General features: G+C 43.2%; 1 protein-coding gene and 1 long non-coding RNA gene across 2 annotated transcripts in view; one reads left to right on the top strand and one right to left on the bottom strand.

Moving 5' to 3' along the window:
- Positions 1-12,343, top strand: part of kcnn3 (potassium intermediate/small conductance calcium-activated channel, subfamily N, member 3) — a 281,514-nt gene that overhangs the window by 234,338 nt on the left and 34,833 nt on the right. The gene's annotated exons all lie outside the window — the stretch shown is intronic.
- The window catches only part of LOC133539632 (uncharacterized), a 41,557-nt gene that overhangs the window by 3,606 nt on the left and 25,608 nt on the right, over positions 1-12,343 (bottom strand). Inside the window, exon 4 of the long non-coding RNA XR_009803455.1 lies at positions 9,618-9,703. This is a non-coding gene — a long non-coding RNA (uncharacterized LOC133539632). The remainder of the gene's footprint in view (positions 1-9,617; positions 9,704-12,343) is intronic.

The raw sequence follows: 12,343 nt of genomic DNA, 5'->3' as shown, positions 1-12,343 counted from the left end.
TGCTTCTGGCCCCTTTTCAATTTTTCATGCAATTGAAAGACCCGTTTTAAAAATAGCCCGCCGTATCAAATATGTAGAGTACATTATGGCAGCGGGAGACTGAGCGAGGAGGGATGATCAATGGCTTCACGGATTCAAAGGAGAGGGAGAGACTCGCCGGGTGGTCCTGTGGCCGTCCTCATGCCAGCCGTATATTTATTTCTCAATGAACTATCTTGTGTTTTTCTCTTCATTTAGTCACATGGTTGGGATTTAACGACGAATAAACTAAAGAGCAGCCTCGGAGCCTTTTAATATAATCCAATCGGTAGTTTAGTCTCATTAATGTCGCTTGAAATGAGCTGGGCCTCTTCCACATCTTCCCACTGCTAATCCATCCTGGGGGGGGTTTTATTCATGTTTGCTTCCGTACTGGAATTCATTATTTTTCTCAACAGTAATGTCATGCAATGTAGATAAGGTGATACGGTGGAATCCGTGGAAGTTGGTCAACCAACTCATCAAGTCCTAGTCCGCCTTGTTCTTATTTTAGTTTCATTTGACATCACTTGGACAAAGATTGGACCTTCTAGAGCAGGGGTCGGGAACCTTTTTGGTTGAGAGAGCCAAAAAGCCAAATATTTTAAAATGTATTTCCGTAAGAGCCATATAAAAATTTTTTTAACACTGAACACAACTAAAAACATGCATTTTTAAGTCAATCAATCAATCAATGTTTATTTATATAGCCCCAAATCACAAATGTCTCAAAGGACTGCACAAATCATTACGACTACAACATCCTCGGAAGAACCCACAAAAGGGCAAGGAAAACTCACACCCAGTGGGCAGTAACAATGCTGACTATGAGAAACCTTGGAGAGGACCTCAGATGTGGGCAACCCCCCCCCCCCCCCCCTCTAGGGGACCGAAAGCAATGGATGTCGAGGGGGTCTAACATGATACTGTGAAAGTTCAATCCATAGTGGCTCCAACACAGCCGCGAGAGTTCAGTTCAAAGCGGATCCAAGACAGCAGCGAAAGTCCCGTCCACAGGAAACCATCTCAAGCGGAGGCGGATCAGCAGCGTAGAGATGTCCCCAACCGATACAGGCGAGCGGTCCATCCTGGGTCTCGACTCTGGACAGCCAGTACTTCATCCATGGTCATCGGACCGGACCCCCTCCACAAGGGAGGGGGGGACATAGGAGAAAGAAAAGAAGCGGCAGATCTAAAAAGGAGGTCTATTTAAAGGCTAGAGTATGCAGATGAGTTTTAAGGTGAGACTTAAATGCTTCTACTGGGGTAGCATCTCGAACTGTTACCGGGAGGGCATTCCAGAGTACTGGAGCCCGAACGGAAAACGCTCTATAGCCCGCAGACTTTTTTGGGGCTCTAGGAATCACTAATAAGCCGGAGTCCTTTGAACGCAGATTTCTTGCCGGGACATATGGTACAATACAATCGGCAAGATAGGCTGGAGCTAGACCGTGTAGTATTTTATACGTAAGTAGTAAAACCTTAAAGTCACATCTTAAGTGCACAGGAAGCCAGTGCAGGTGAGCCAGTACAGGTATATATGTATGTATATATGTATATAAAGATATATACAGTACAGGCGTAATGTGATCAAACTTTCTTGTTCTTGTCAAAAGTCTAGCAGCCGCATTTTGTACCAACTGTAATCTTTTAATGCTAGACATGGGGAGACCCGACAATAATACGTTACAGTAATCGAGGCGAGACGTAACAAACGCATGGATAATGATCTCGGCGTCTTTAGTGGACAAAAAGGAGCGAATTTTTGCGATATTACGGAGATGAAAGAAGGCCGTTTTAGTAACGCTTTTAATGTGTGACTCAAAGGAGAGAGTTGGGTCGAAGATAATACCCAGATTTTTTACCGAGTCACCTTGTTTTATCATTTGGTTGTCAAATGTAAGTAAGACCAACATTTCTAGAGTATGATAGGTCTCTTATTCTTTGTAATAACGTTATTATTCTGAAGCTAACTGAAGGCGGCGTGGCCTGCGGGCCTGCAGCAAAGCGGGGTGTGGCAGGACCGGCCTCGAAATCAGCGACAAGTGCGTAGATGGCCCACCTGCGCCTTGTTATCTAATCACCTGTCGCTCTGTTAAAAGCAGCAGCCAGGAGGCGAGACGGGGGTTAGAGCTGGAGCCAGAGCGCGAGCGAGAACGAAAGAGAAAAAGAAAATTGCTGGAAAGCAACTGAGAGACTTATTGAAAAATACAAAATATTGTAACCCTGAAAGAGGCGGTCATGTCGGTGCTTGGTGGTCTGAAGAACCCCCAGGAGGGAAAGCCCCACACTAACCAATAATAAAAAAATAACTTCTTACCATTAACGCAACTTCTTGAACATAAAAAAGCATAAGAATGTTTATTTTGAACGTTATTTTTAACACTGTGATTACAAGTGGAATTATTCATTACTTATCGTGTTAAGCAATGTCAGCTCAGATTTATCTGAGAGCCAGATGTAGTCATCAAAAGAGCCACATCTGGCTCGCGAGCCATAGGTTCCCTACCCCTGCTCTAGAGCCAGATGTGGCTCTTTTGATGACTGCATCTGGCTCTCAGATAAATCTTAGCTGACATTGCTTAACACGATAAGTAATTAATAATTCCGATGGTAATCACAGTGTTAAAAATAACGTTCAAATTATAAAACATTCTCATGCATTTTAATCCAACCATCCGTTTTCTATCGCACCTGTTCAATGGAAAGAAGTAATATATTTATTATTGGTTAAATTTAAAATAGCAATGTTATTAAAAAGAATAAAATACGTATTATACTCTAAAAATGTTGGTCTTGTCAAGACCTGGACTATGGTTTGGTTTGTTTTCCCGTGGTGCAAAGCGATTGGAACGGACATGGCGTGAAGGTAATGACATCTTTAATCTTAACTCAAAAATATTACCAAAACAAAGGGAATCAGGGAATATCCAAATAAAAGAGGAGGAGGGGACCTTTTTGGTCAGAGCGTGGTGGAAGACTGTACAAAGAGTACAGCCCAGACATTGCTCCTCAATGAGCTAAATAGAATTCTGTTGTGACGTTTGGGTGGCATCATGGTGATTTTTTGCGTTCTGTCGTGGGTGCAGTGGAGAAGGAACACAGCGTGAAGGTAAGGATAATGATTTATTAACACTAAGAACACTATAAAACCAACTAAGAACCAAGGCACTTGCACAAAGGCACTATAGAACAAAACAAACTGAAAGCGCTAGCATGGAAAGCTAGGGACATACACAACGCAGGAATAGCATGGAAGCTAACGAGTATAGAAAAGTAAATACCACAATGCGGTAAGAGCGACGTCATCTGTTGAATGGAAACAAATAAGAGTCCGAGAACGAATGGCGAACAAAGGAAGTCCTAAATAAGGAGATAATCCCAAATCAGGTGCGCCACGACAAACAAAAGATAGGTCACACTAATGAGTTACTATGACAACAGAAACAAAACAGGAAGGGCCACCAGGAACTAAGGACGTCAAATACAAAACAGGGTGATAACAAAACAGAACAAAACCAAGTCTTGGATCATGACATCTGTCTCTGTTTGATTCCTTGCTTCTTGTCTGTTTAATAGATGTCATCAGTGTTTAAACCTGACAAAAAACACTTCTTTTTTTTTTAATTTAAAGGCTAACATTATCACCAGACCTATGTAAGCGTCAATATATACCTTGATGTTGCAGAAAAAAGACCTTTTTTTTTTTTAACCGATTTCCGAACTCGAAATGGGTGAATTTTGGCGAATTAAACTCCTTTCTATTATTCGCACTCGGAGCGATGACGTCACAATGTGATGTCACATAGGTAGTCAATCTGCCATTTTTTCAAACACATTACAAACACCAAGTCAAATCAGCTCTGTTATTTTCCGTTTTTTCGACTGTTTTCCGTACCTTTGAGACATCATGCCTCGTTGTCGGAGGGTGTAACAACACGATCAGGGACGGATCCAAGTTGACTTACGTGGAGTGTGCATCGATTAGCACGGCATGCTAATCGATGCTGTATGTACATTTGTACATATAAATTTAATGCCACAAATTTAATGTACCCCCACATTTAATGCCAAACAAACACTTACCAATCGACGGATTTAAGTTGCTCCAGTGTCACACGATGCGAAAGTCCCGATCGTTTGGGCTGCATATTTTACCGGCGATGCTAAGGCAGACATGGCACAGAGATGTATGGATAACCTGCGACACTCAATCGCTGGTTAGAAGGCGATCGCCGAATAGCGTCAATAGCGATTCGCTCAATAGATTCAGTTTCTTCTTCAATTTTGTTTTCGCTATCTAGATTGATAGATAGTACTTTATTGATTCCTTCAGGAGAGTTCCCTCAGGAAAATTAAAATTCCAGCAGCAGTGTGCAGAGTTGAGATCAATTAAAAAAAAATTAAAAAAGTAAAAAGTAAATAATGGGGGTTTAAAAGGAAACAAAATAGAGAAATATTACAAAAAGAATAAAAACAATGGGAATAACAATTATAACAGTAAAATAAGAATATAACAAGACAAAGTAGGCAGTAGTGACCATGTTATGAAAACTGTTAATGTTTTGCATCCCCTGTCATCCTAGTACCCCCCGCCCCCTGCCCCAGAGAGGAGTTGTACAGTCTTTACAGGCGTGTGGGACAAAGGAGTTCTTGAGTCTATTAGTCCTGCACTTGGGATGAAGCAGTCTAGAACTGAACAGGCTCCTCTGGCTACTGATAACACTATGCAGAGGGTGACTGGCATCATCCAGGATGCTCACTAGTTTGTCAACAGTCCTCTTCTCTGCCACCGTCACCAGTGAGTCCAGTTTCGTTCCCATTGTAGAACCGGCCCGCCTGATCAGTTTCTCAAGTCTGGAGCTGTCCTTCTTAGATGTACTGCCCCCCCAGCACACTACCATGTAGAACAGAACACTGGCAACCACAGACTGGTAGTACATCCACAGGAGTTTTCTACAAACTCCTGTGGATGTACTACCAGTGCCTCCACACTCCAACCGTCCGTTTCAATACATGCGTAATCTGTTGAATCGCTTAAGCCGCTGAAATCCGAGTCTGAATCCGAGCTAATGTCGCTATATCTTGCTGTGCTATCCGCCATGTTGGCATCACAGGAAAATGGACGGTGGCTTCACAGATAGCGAAAATCAGGCACTTTAAAGCCCTTTTTCAGGATATTCCATGATGGGTAAAATTTTGAAAAAAACTTCAAACAATAAAATAAGCCTGAAGGAACTGATTTTTTTTGGTTTTACCCCTTTCCGAAATTGTGATAATGTTCCCCTTTAAATTAAAAAAAATAAGATTTTAAACATTGCAACTATTGCCATATCTTTCTGAAAAAGCCTCTGCGACAATCACACACACAAAAAGGAATGCGAGATCCGGGGTTTTAACCCTTCTGAAATTGTGATAATGTTCCCCTTTAAATTTAAAAAACAAGATTTTAACCATTGCAACTATTGCCATATTTTTCTGAAAAAGCCTCTGCGACAATCACACACACAAAAAGGAATGCGAGAACCGGGGTTTTAACCCTTCTGAAATTGTGATAATGTTCCCCTTTAAATTTAAAAAACAAGATTTTAACCATTGCAACTATTGCCATATCTTTCTGAAAAAGCCTCTGCGACAATCACACACACAAAAAGGAATGCAAGATCCGGTTGGGCCTGGTAGTCTTGACTGGTGACTGAACAGGGGGCTTGCATGGTGACATTTCCTTCCAAAGGTCTCGGTTTTATGCAGCGGTAATTGTCTGCTGCCCTCAATCACAAGGCGACTAATGATCGGCAAGCTTGTGTGCACGTAGATTTACATGTGGCGGGCCCTTTCGATGTCATATAAGCCCAACAGGAGAACACAATCACTCAAGGCTGTAATGATGAATAATGCAACAATAGACTCCCCCTGACATCCTGTCCAGCCTGCTGTACACGCACACACGCATGCAGGAAAACACATTATTACGCGCACAAACACATGCTGCCAGTGAAATGGTGTACCCCTTTAATGCAATTAACAACAATGGATTGCCAATTAGTGCCAGACCGTGGCTGAGGGACCATGCTGCTGGTTCTCTGTTTGCTGTCATTGTGTGTGTGCATTGGGGAGGAAGCTCGAGGCAGGTTAGGATTAGGAAGTGAGTGTGTTGTTTTTGTTGAGGTCAGCTTGTTTTCAGATGGTCAAAAACATAATAATAATAATGCAAAGAAGGGAAATTCTGGGAATTGATAGCAATACGGCCGGTTTAGTTTACTAACTTGCAATTTTAAATTTCCCGCGGAGTTTCTTGTTGAAAACGTCGCGGAACGATGACGAGTATGATGATGTCGGGTTGTAGCGGACATATTAGCCCAGCATCACATGCGGCTAAAAATCGTCTCTTTTCGTGGCATAATTACACAGTATTTTGGACATCTGTGTTGCTGAATCTTTTGCAATGTGTTCAATTATTATTGGAGACTATAAATAAGAATGCTGTTCCACCGCTGCCTTTAGCACCGAGACACAGCCGGTGTTTCTTTTTTTGTGAAGCTTTAACACAGAGCGCTCAAGCGAACATGTTCTACGTCAACCAGCAAGTTTTTGAATGGGAAAATTGTGATAATTAGTCAGCTCTTACCGGAGACTGCAGTGGATTGTGGGACCTCCTCCTGTAGCTGTCAAAAAGGCATATGTGATCTTGGCTCCTCCATTAGATTCTCTCTGAGAAACTGGCGTTCACCGCAGCCATCCGACTTTCAGGTATGACTTTAGAATCTCACTAAAATACTATTTGTTCAATTATTATTGGAGACTATAAATAAGAATGCTGTCAGTGGATTGCAGCTTCCTTTAGCACCGAGACACAGCCGGTGTTTCTTTGTTGTGAAGCTTTAACACAGAGCGCTCAAGCGAACATGTTCTACGTCAACCAGCAAGTTTTTGAATGGGAAAATTGTGATAATTAGTCAGCTCTTACCGGAGACTTCAGTGGATTGTGGGACCTCCTCGTGTAGCTGTCAAAAAGGCATCTGTGATCTTGGCTCCTCCATTGGATTCTCTCTGAGAAACTGGCATTCACCGCAGCCATCCGACTTTCAGGTATGACTTTAGAATCTCACTAAAATACCATTAAAACAATAAGCAGATAAGGGATTTTCAAGAATGATCCTACTAAATGTGTCTGATAACATCTGAAACGCTTCACGGTGGCAGAGGGGTTAGTGCGTCTGCCTCAGAATACGAAGGTCCTGCAGTCCTGGGTTCAATTCCAGGCTGAGGGTCTTTCTGTGTGGAGTTTGCATGTTATCCCCGTGAATGCGTGGGTTCCTCCCACTTCCAAAGACATGCACCTGGGGATAGGTTGATTGGCAACACTAAATTGGCCTTAGTGTGTGAATGTTGTCTGTCTATCTGTGTTGGCCCTGCGATGAGGTGTCGACTTGTCCAGGGTCTACCCCGCCTTCCGCCCGATTGTAGCTGAGATAGGCGCGAGCGCCCCCCGCGACCCCGAAAGGGAATAAGCGGTAGAAAATGGATGGATACATATGAAACGCTACCACTGCCGTCGCTTTTTTTTTTTTTTAGCGCCTCACTCTAACTTTCCTCATCCACGAATCTTTCAAACTCGCTCAAATTAATGGGGAATTTGTCGCTTTCTTGGTCCGAATAGCTCTTGCTGATTATAAACAATGAGGATGTGAGGAACCCTACAACCCGTGACATCACGCGCACATCGTCTGGTACTTCCGGTACAGGCAAGGCTTTTTTATTAGAGACCAAAAGTTGCTAACTTTATCGTCGATGTTCTCTACTAAATCCTTTCAGCAAAAATATGGCAATATCGCGAAATGATCAAGTATGACACATAGAATGGACCTGCTATCCCCGTTTGAATAAGAACATCTCATTTCAGTAGGCCTTTCGATGCAACCAATAGGACTCATGATTGTGTCGGTGCAGTGAGGATGATCAGCTGCACAAGGTTAATTTCAGTTCAGCCAAGTGTTCCTCTTCCTTTTAATAGGATTGAAAATCTTAATTGATAATCGTTATTATAACCTCTGTGTCGATGGTCTGTGAGGTTTTAATTGCCAATGTGTGATGTCAGGCCCGGTGTCTATGCAGTGCATTAACGTTTATCTCCTGGCGGCGGACAACTTGGGACTCATTTTGTCAAGGGGGTGCTAAATTAGTGCTGCGTCTCCCCCACCACGTCAATTAAAAGCACCTAGATCGTTCCAGCAGGACGCGACTGGCCGTATAAAAAAAAAAATTGCACCACTTTCCCACGTCGTTATGTTTTGTGTCCATCTTGTTGGGCAACATTTGCACTCTTGATTTGGCCGCCAATCAGCTGAGTCAGCTAATTGATTGGCTTTTGGCGGTGAGAGTTATAGCCGAGAGAGTTTAATGTTTAGGGATGTGAGATAACTTCCGCTGCACGGAGTACATAACAAGTGAAGCACAGATCTGCAGGCCAAAGACCCTTGTCCTTTGACAAGCGGTAGACGTGGTCTTCAGAACCGCTGCAGGGCCATAGGGCTGAGACATTTCGTAGGCCCCCGTCTACTGAATTTGCAGTAGAGATGCGCGGATAGGCAATTATATCATCCGCAACCGCATCACCAAAGTCGTCATCCACCCGCCGTCCACCCGAACCAACATTTTATCAGAACCGCAACCGCCCGCCACCTGCCCGTTGAAATACATCAGAGGTCGGCCACCTTTACCACTCAAAGAGCTATTTAAACCCGTTTCACAGAGTAAAGAAGACAATGGGAGCCGCTAACGTTCTCGCGAATATCCAATGGTGTTCATCCTGTTGACAAGAATAAGGGTGTGCTGTGAAGCCATTGCCTTTGACACCTTCAACAACATGTATACACCGATTGTTAGTCCAGCAACATGTTGTATGCAGCCTCCGCAATCACACGTACAAGATTGAAAGGCATACTGGGTGATACAGAGTACACTGATGGTTGTGATATAACAATTTTAACACTCTTACTAATATGCGCCACGCTGTGAAGCCACACCGAACAAGAATGACAAACACATTTCGGGGAGAACATCCTCACAGTAACACAACATAATCCCAGAACCATGTATATCAAATATTTCCAAATGGTTTAACCGCCCGAATCTAATTAAAATCTATTTTTTCGTCATGTCACCCGCCCGACCCGCGGTTTATCCGCGGATGAGACCGCAAACCGTGCATCTGTAATTTACAGTGTCAATACAAACACTGTAATATTTAGGTCAGGGGCGCCTTCAATTTTTCAGCAAACAAGCTACTTTTGAAATGACCAAGTCGAGGTGATCTACCTCATCTTGAGGTTGTATACATCTACAAAACACAAAACCTGTCATGGATTAAGGTTGTTTCTGCGACGCAGAGGGAATTTGGCACGGGCGAGGCGTGAGTGTGAGTACATCTTTTTATTTAATACTATCACTAACAAAAGATAAACAAAAAGTGCTCGCAGTGGAGGTACAAAACTTGGCTACCAAAATACAAACATGAAACAAAAACACTTGCTCGATGGACATAAACAAAAAGACTTCGCACAAAAGCAATTGACTATGAACTATAAACAAAAACTTACGTGGACAAAATGAACAGCGTAGCACGGCATGAAGCAGATAATCGAGGGCGTGAAGGAGGAGCAGCATGGGAAGGTCTGTGAAGATGCTAGAACGAAGACAGGAAAAGAATGGCTTAAATAGCAGGGACATAATCAGTGATGGAACATGTGCATGACATGACAGCTGAAACTAATGAGTTGGCATGGAGACAAAAAACAAACCAGGAAGTGCAAAGACAGAACTAAATGTCCAAAAAACTAAACATAACATGACCAAACATGGCAAAAAAAAAAAAAACATAATCATACAGGCGTGACAAAACTTGTGAAGTTGGCACGTTGTCCATCCCATCCATTTTCTACCGCTTGTTCCCTTTTTTTGGGGTTGCGGGGGTCGCTGGCGCCTATCTCAGCTACAATCGGGGTACAATCGGTTGGCACGTTGTGTAATTTGTACATAAAAACACAAATCAATGATTTGCAAATCCTTTTCAACTTATATTCAATTGAATGGACTGCAAAGACAAGATATATTTAATGTTGTAACACATGGCTTGGCATTGTCTTGCTTAAATAAGCAGGGGCGTCCATGATAACGTTGCTTGGATGGCAACATATGTTGCTCCAAAACCTGTATGTACTATCCATCCATCCATCCATTTTCTACCGTTTGTCTCGTTCGGGGTTGCAGGGGGTCGCTGGAGCCTATCTCAGCTGCATTTGCGCGGAAGGCGGTTTACACCCTGGACAAGTCGCCACCTGATCGCAGGGCCAACACAGATAGACCTTTCAGTATTAATGGTGCCTTCACAGATAGAACACTTTACACAACTGAGGTGTTCCTCAAGGCACCACTGTTTTTGGAAACCGTGGACGTTGTGTCCTGCGGAACAAAGAGGAAAAGAACCATCCGGATAATTATAGGCGCAACGTTCAAAAGCCAGCCTCTGTGATGGTATGGGGGTGTATTAGTGCCCAAGGCACAGGTAACTTGCGCATCTGTGAAGGCACCATTAATGCTGAAAGCAACATACAGGTTTTGAACCAACATATGTTGCCATCCAAGCAACGTTATCATGGACGCCCCTGCTTATTTCAGCAAGACAATGCCAAGCCGCGTGTTAGAACTACGTGGCTTCATAGTAAAAGAGTGCAGGTACTAAACTGGCCTGCCTTAGTTTATGGATATTACCATCTACGGTCCGTAATATCATCAAAAGGTTCAGAGAATCTGGAGAAATCACTGCGAGGCTAAAAACCAACATTGAATGTTCATTCCTTCGATCCCTCAAAAAGTGACATCAGTGTGGAAAGGATATCACCACATCGGCTCCGGAACACTTCAGAAAATCACTGTCAGTAGCTACAGTTCGTCGCTACATCTTTAAGTGCAAGTTAAAACTCTACTATGCAAAGCAAAAGCCATTTATCAACAACACCCAGAAACGCCGCCGGCTTTCCTTGGCCCGGGCTTATCTAAGATGGACTGATGCAAAGTGTAAAAGTGTTCTGTGGTCTGACGAGTCCACATTTCAAATTGATTTTGGAAACTGTGGACATCGTGTCCTCCAGACCAAAGAGAAAAAAAACATCCGGATTGCGCAAAGTTCAAAAGCCAGCATCTGTGATGGTATGGGGGTGTATTGGTGCCCAAGGCATGGGTAACTTACACATCTGTGAAGGCACCATTAATGCTGAAAGGTACATACAGGTTTTGAACCAACATATGTTGCCATCCAAGCAACGTTATCATGGACGCCCCTGCTTATTTAAGCAAGACAATGCCAAGCCACGTGTTAGAACTACGTGGCTTCATAGTAAAAGAGTGCAGGTACTAAACTGGCCTGCCTTAGTTTATGGATATTACCATCTACGGTCCGTAATATCATCAAAAGGTTCAGAAAATCTGGAGAAATCACTGCGAGGCTAAAAACCAACATTGAATGTTCATGACCTTCGATCCCTCAAAAAGCGACATCAGTCTGGAAAGGATATCACCACATGGGCTCCGGAACACTTCAGAAAACCACTGTCAGTAGCTACAGTTCGTCGCTACATCTTTAAGTGCAAGTTAAAACTCTACTATGCAAAGCAAAAGCCATTTATCAACAACACCCAGAAACGCCGCCGGCTTTCCTTGGCCCGGGCTTATCTAAGATGGACTGATGCAAAGTGTAAAAGTGATCTGTGGTCTGACGAGTCCACATTTCAAATTGATTTTGGAAACTGTGGACATCGTGTCCTCCGGACCAAAGAGAAAAAAAAGATCCGGATTGCGCAAAGTTGAAAAGCCAGCATCTGTGATGGTATGGGGGTGTATTGGTGCCCAAGGCATGGGTAACTTACACATCTGTGAAGGCACCATTAATGCTGAAAGGTACATACAGGTTTTGAACCAACATACATTGCCATCCAAGCAACGTTATCATGGACGCCGCTGCTTATTTCAGCAAGACAATGCCAAGCTACGTGTTAGAACTACGTGGCTTCATAGTAAAAGAGTGTGGGTACTAAACTGGCCTGCCTTAGTTTATGGATATTACCATCTACGGTCCGTAATATCATCAAAAGGTTCAGAGAATCTGGAGAAACCACTGCGAGGTTAAAAACCAACATTGAATGTTCATGACCTTCGATCCCTCAAAAAGCGACATCAGTGTGGAAAGGATATCACCACATGGGCTCCGGAACACTTCAGAAAACCACTGTCAGTAGCTACAGTTCGTCGCTACATCTTTAAGTGCAAG

The sequence above is a fragment of the Nerophis ophidion genome, linkage group LG21 (genome assembly GCF_033978795.1).
Source record: "Nerophis ophidion isolate RoL-2023_Sa linkage group LG21, RoL_Noph_v1.0, whole genome shotgun sequence".
Lineage (NCBI taxonomy): Eukaryota > Metazoa > Chordata > Actinopteri > Syngnathiformes > Syngnathidae > Nerophis > Nerophis ophidion.
The sequence above is the reverse complement of the archived record's forward strand: the minus strand, read 5'-3'. Positions and strand labels throughout refer to the sequence as shown.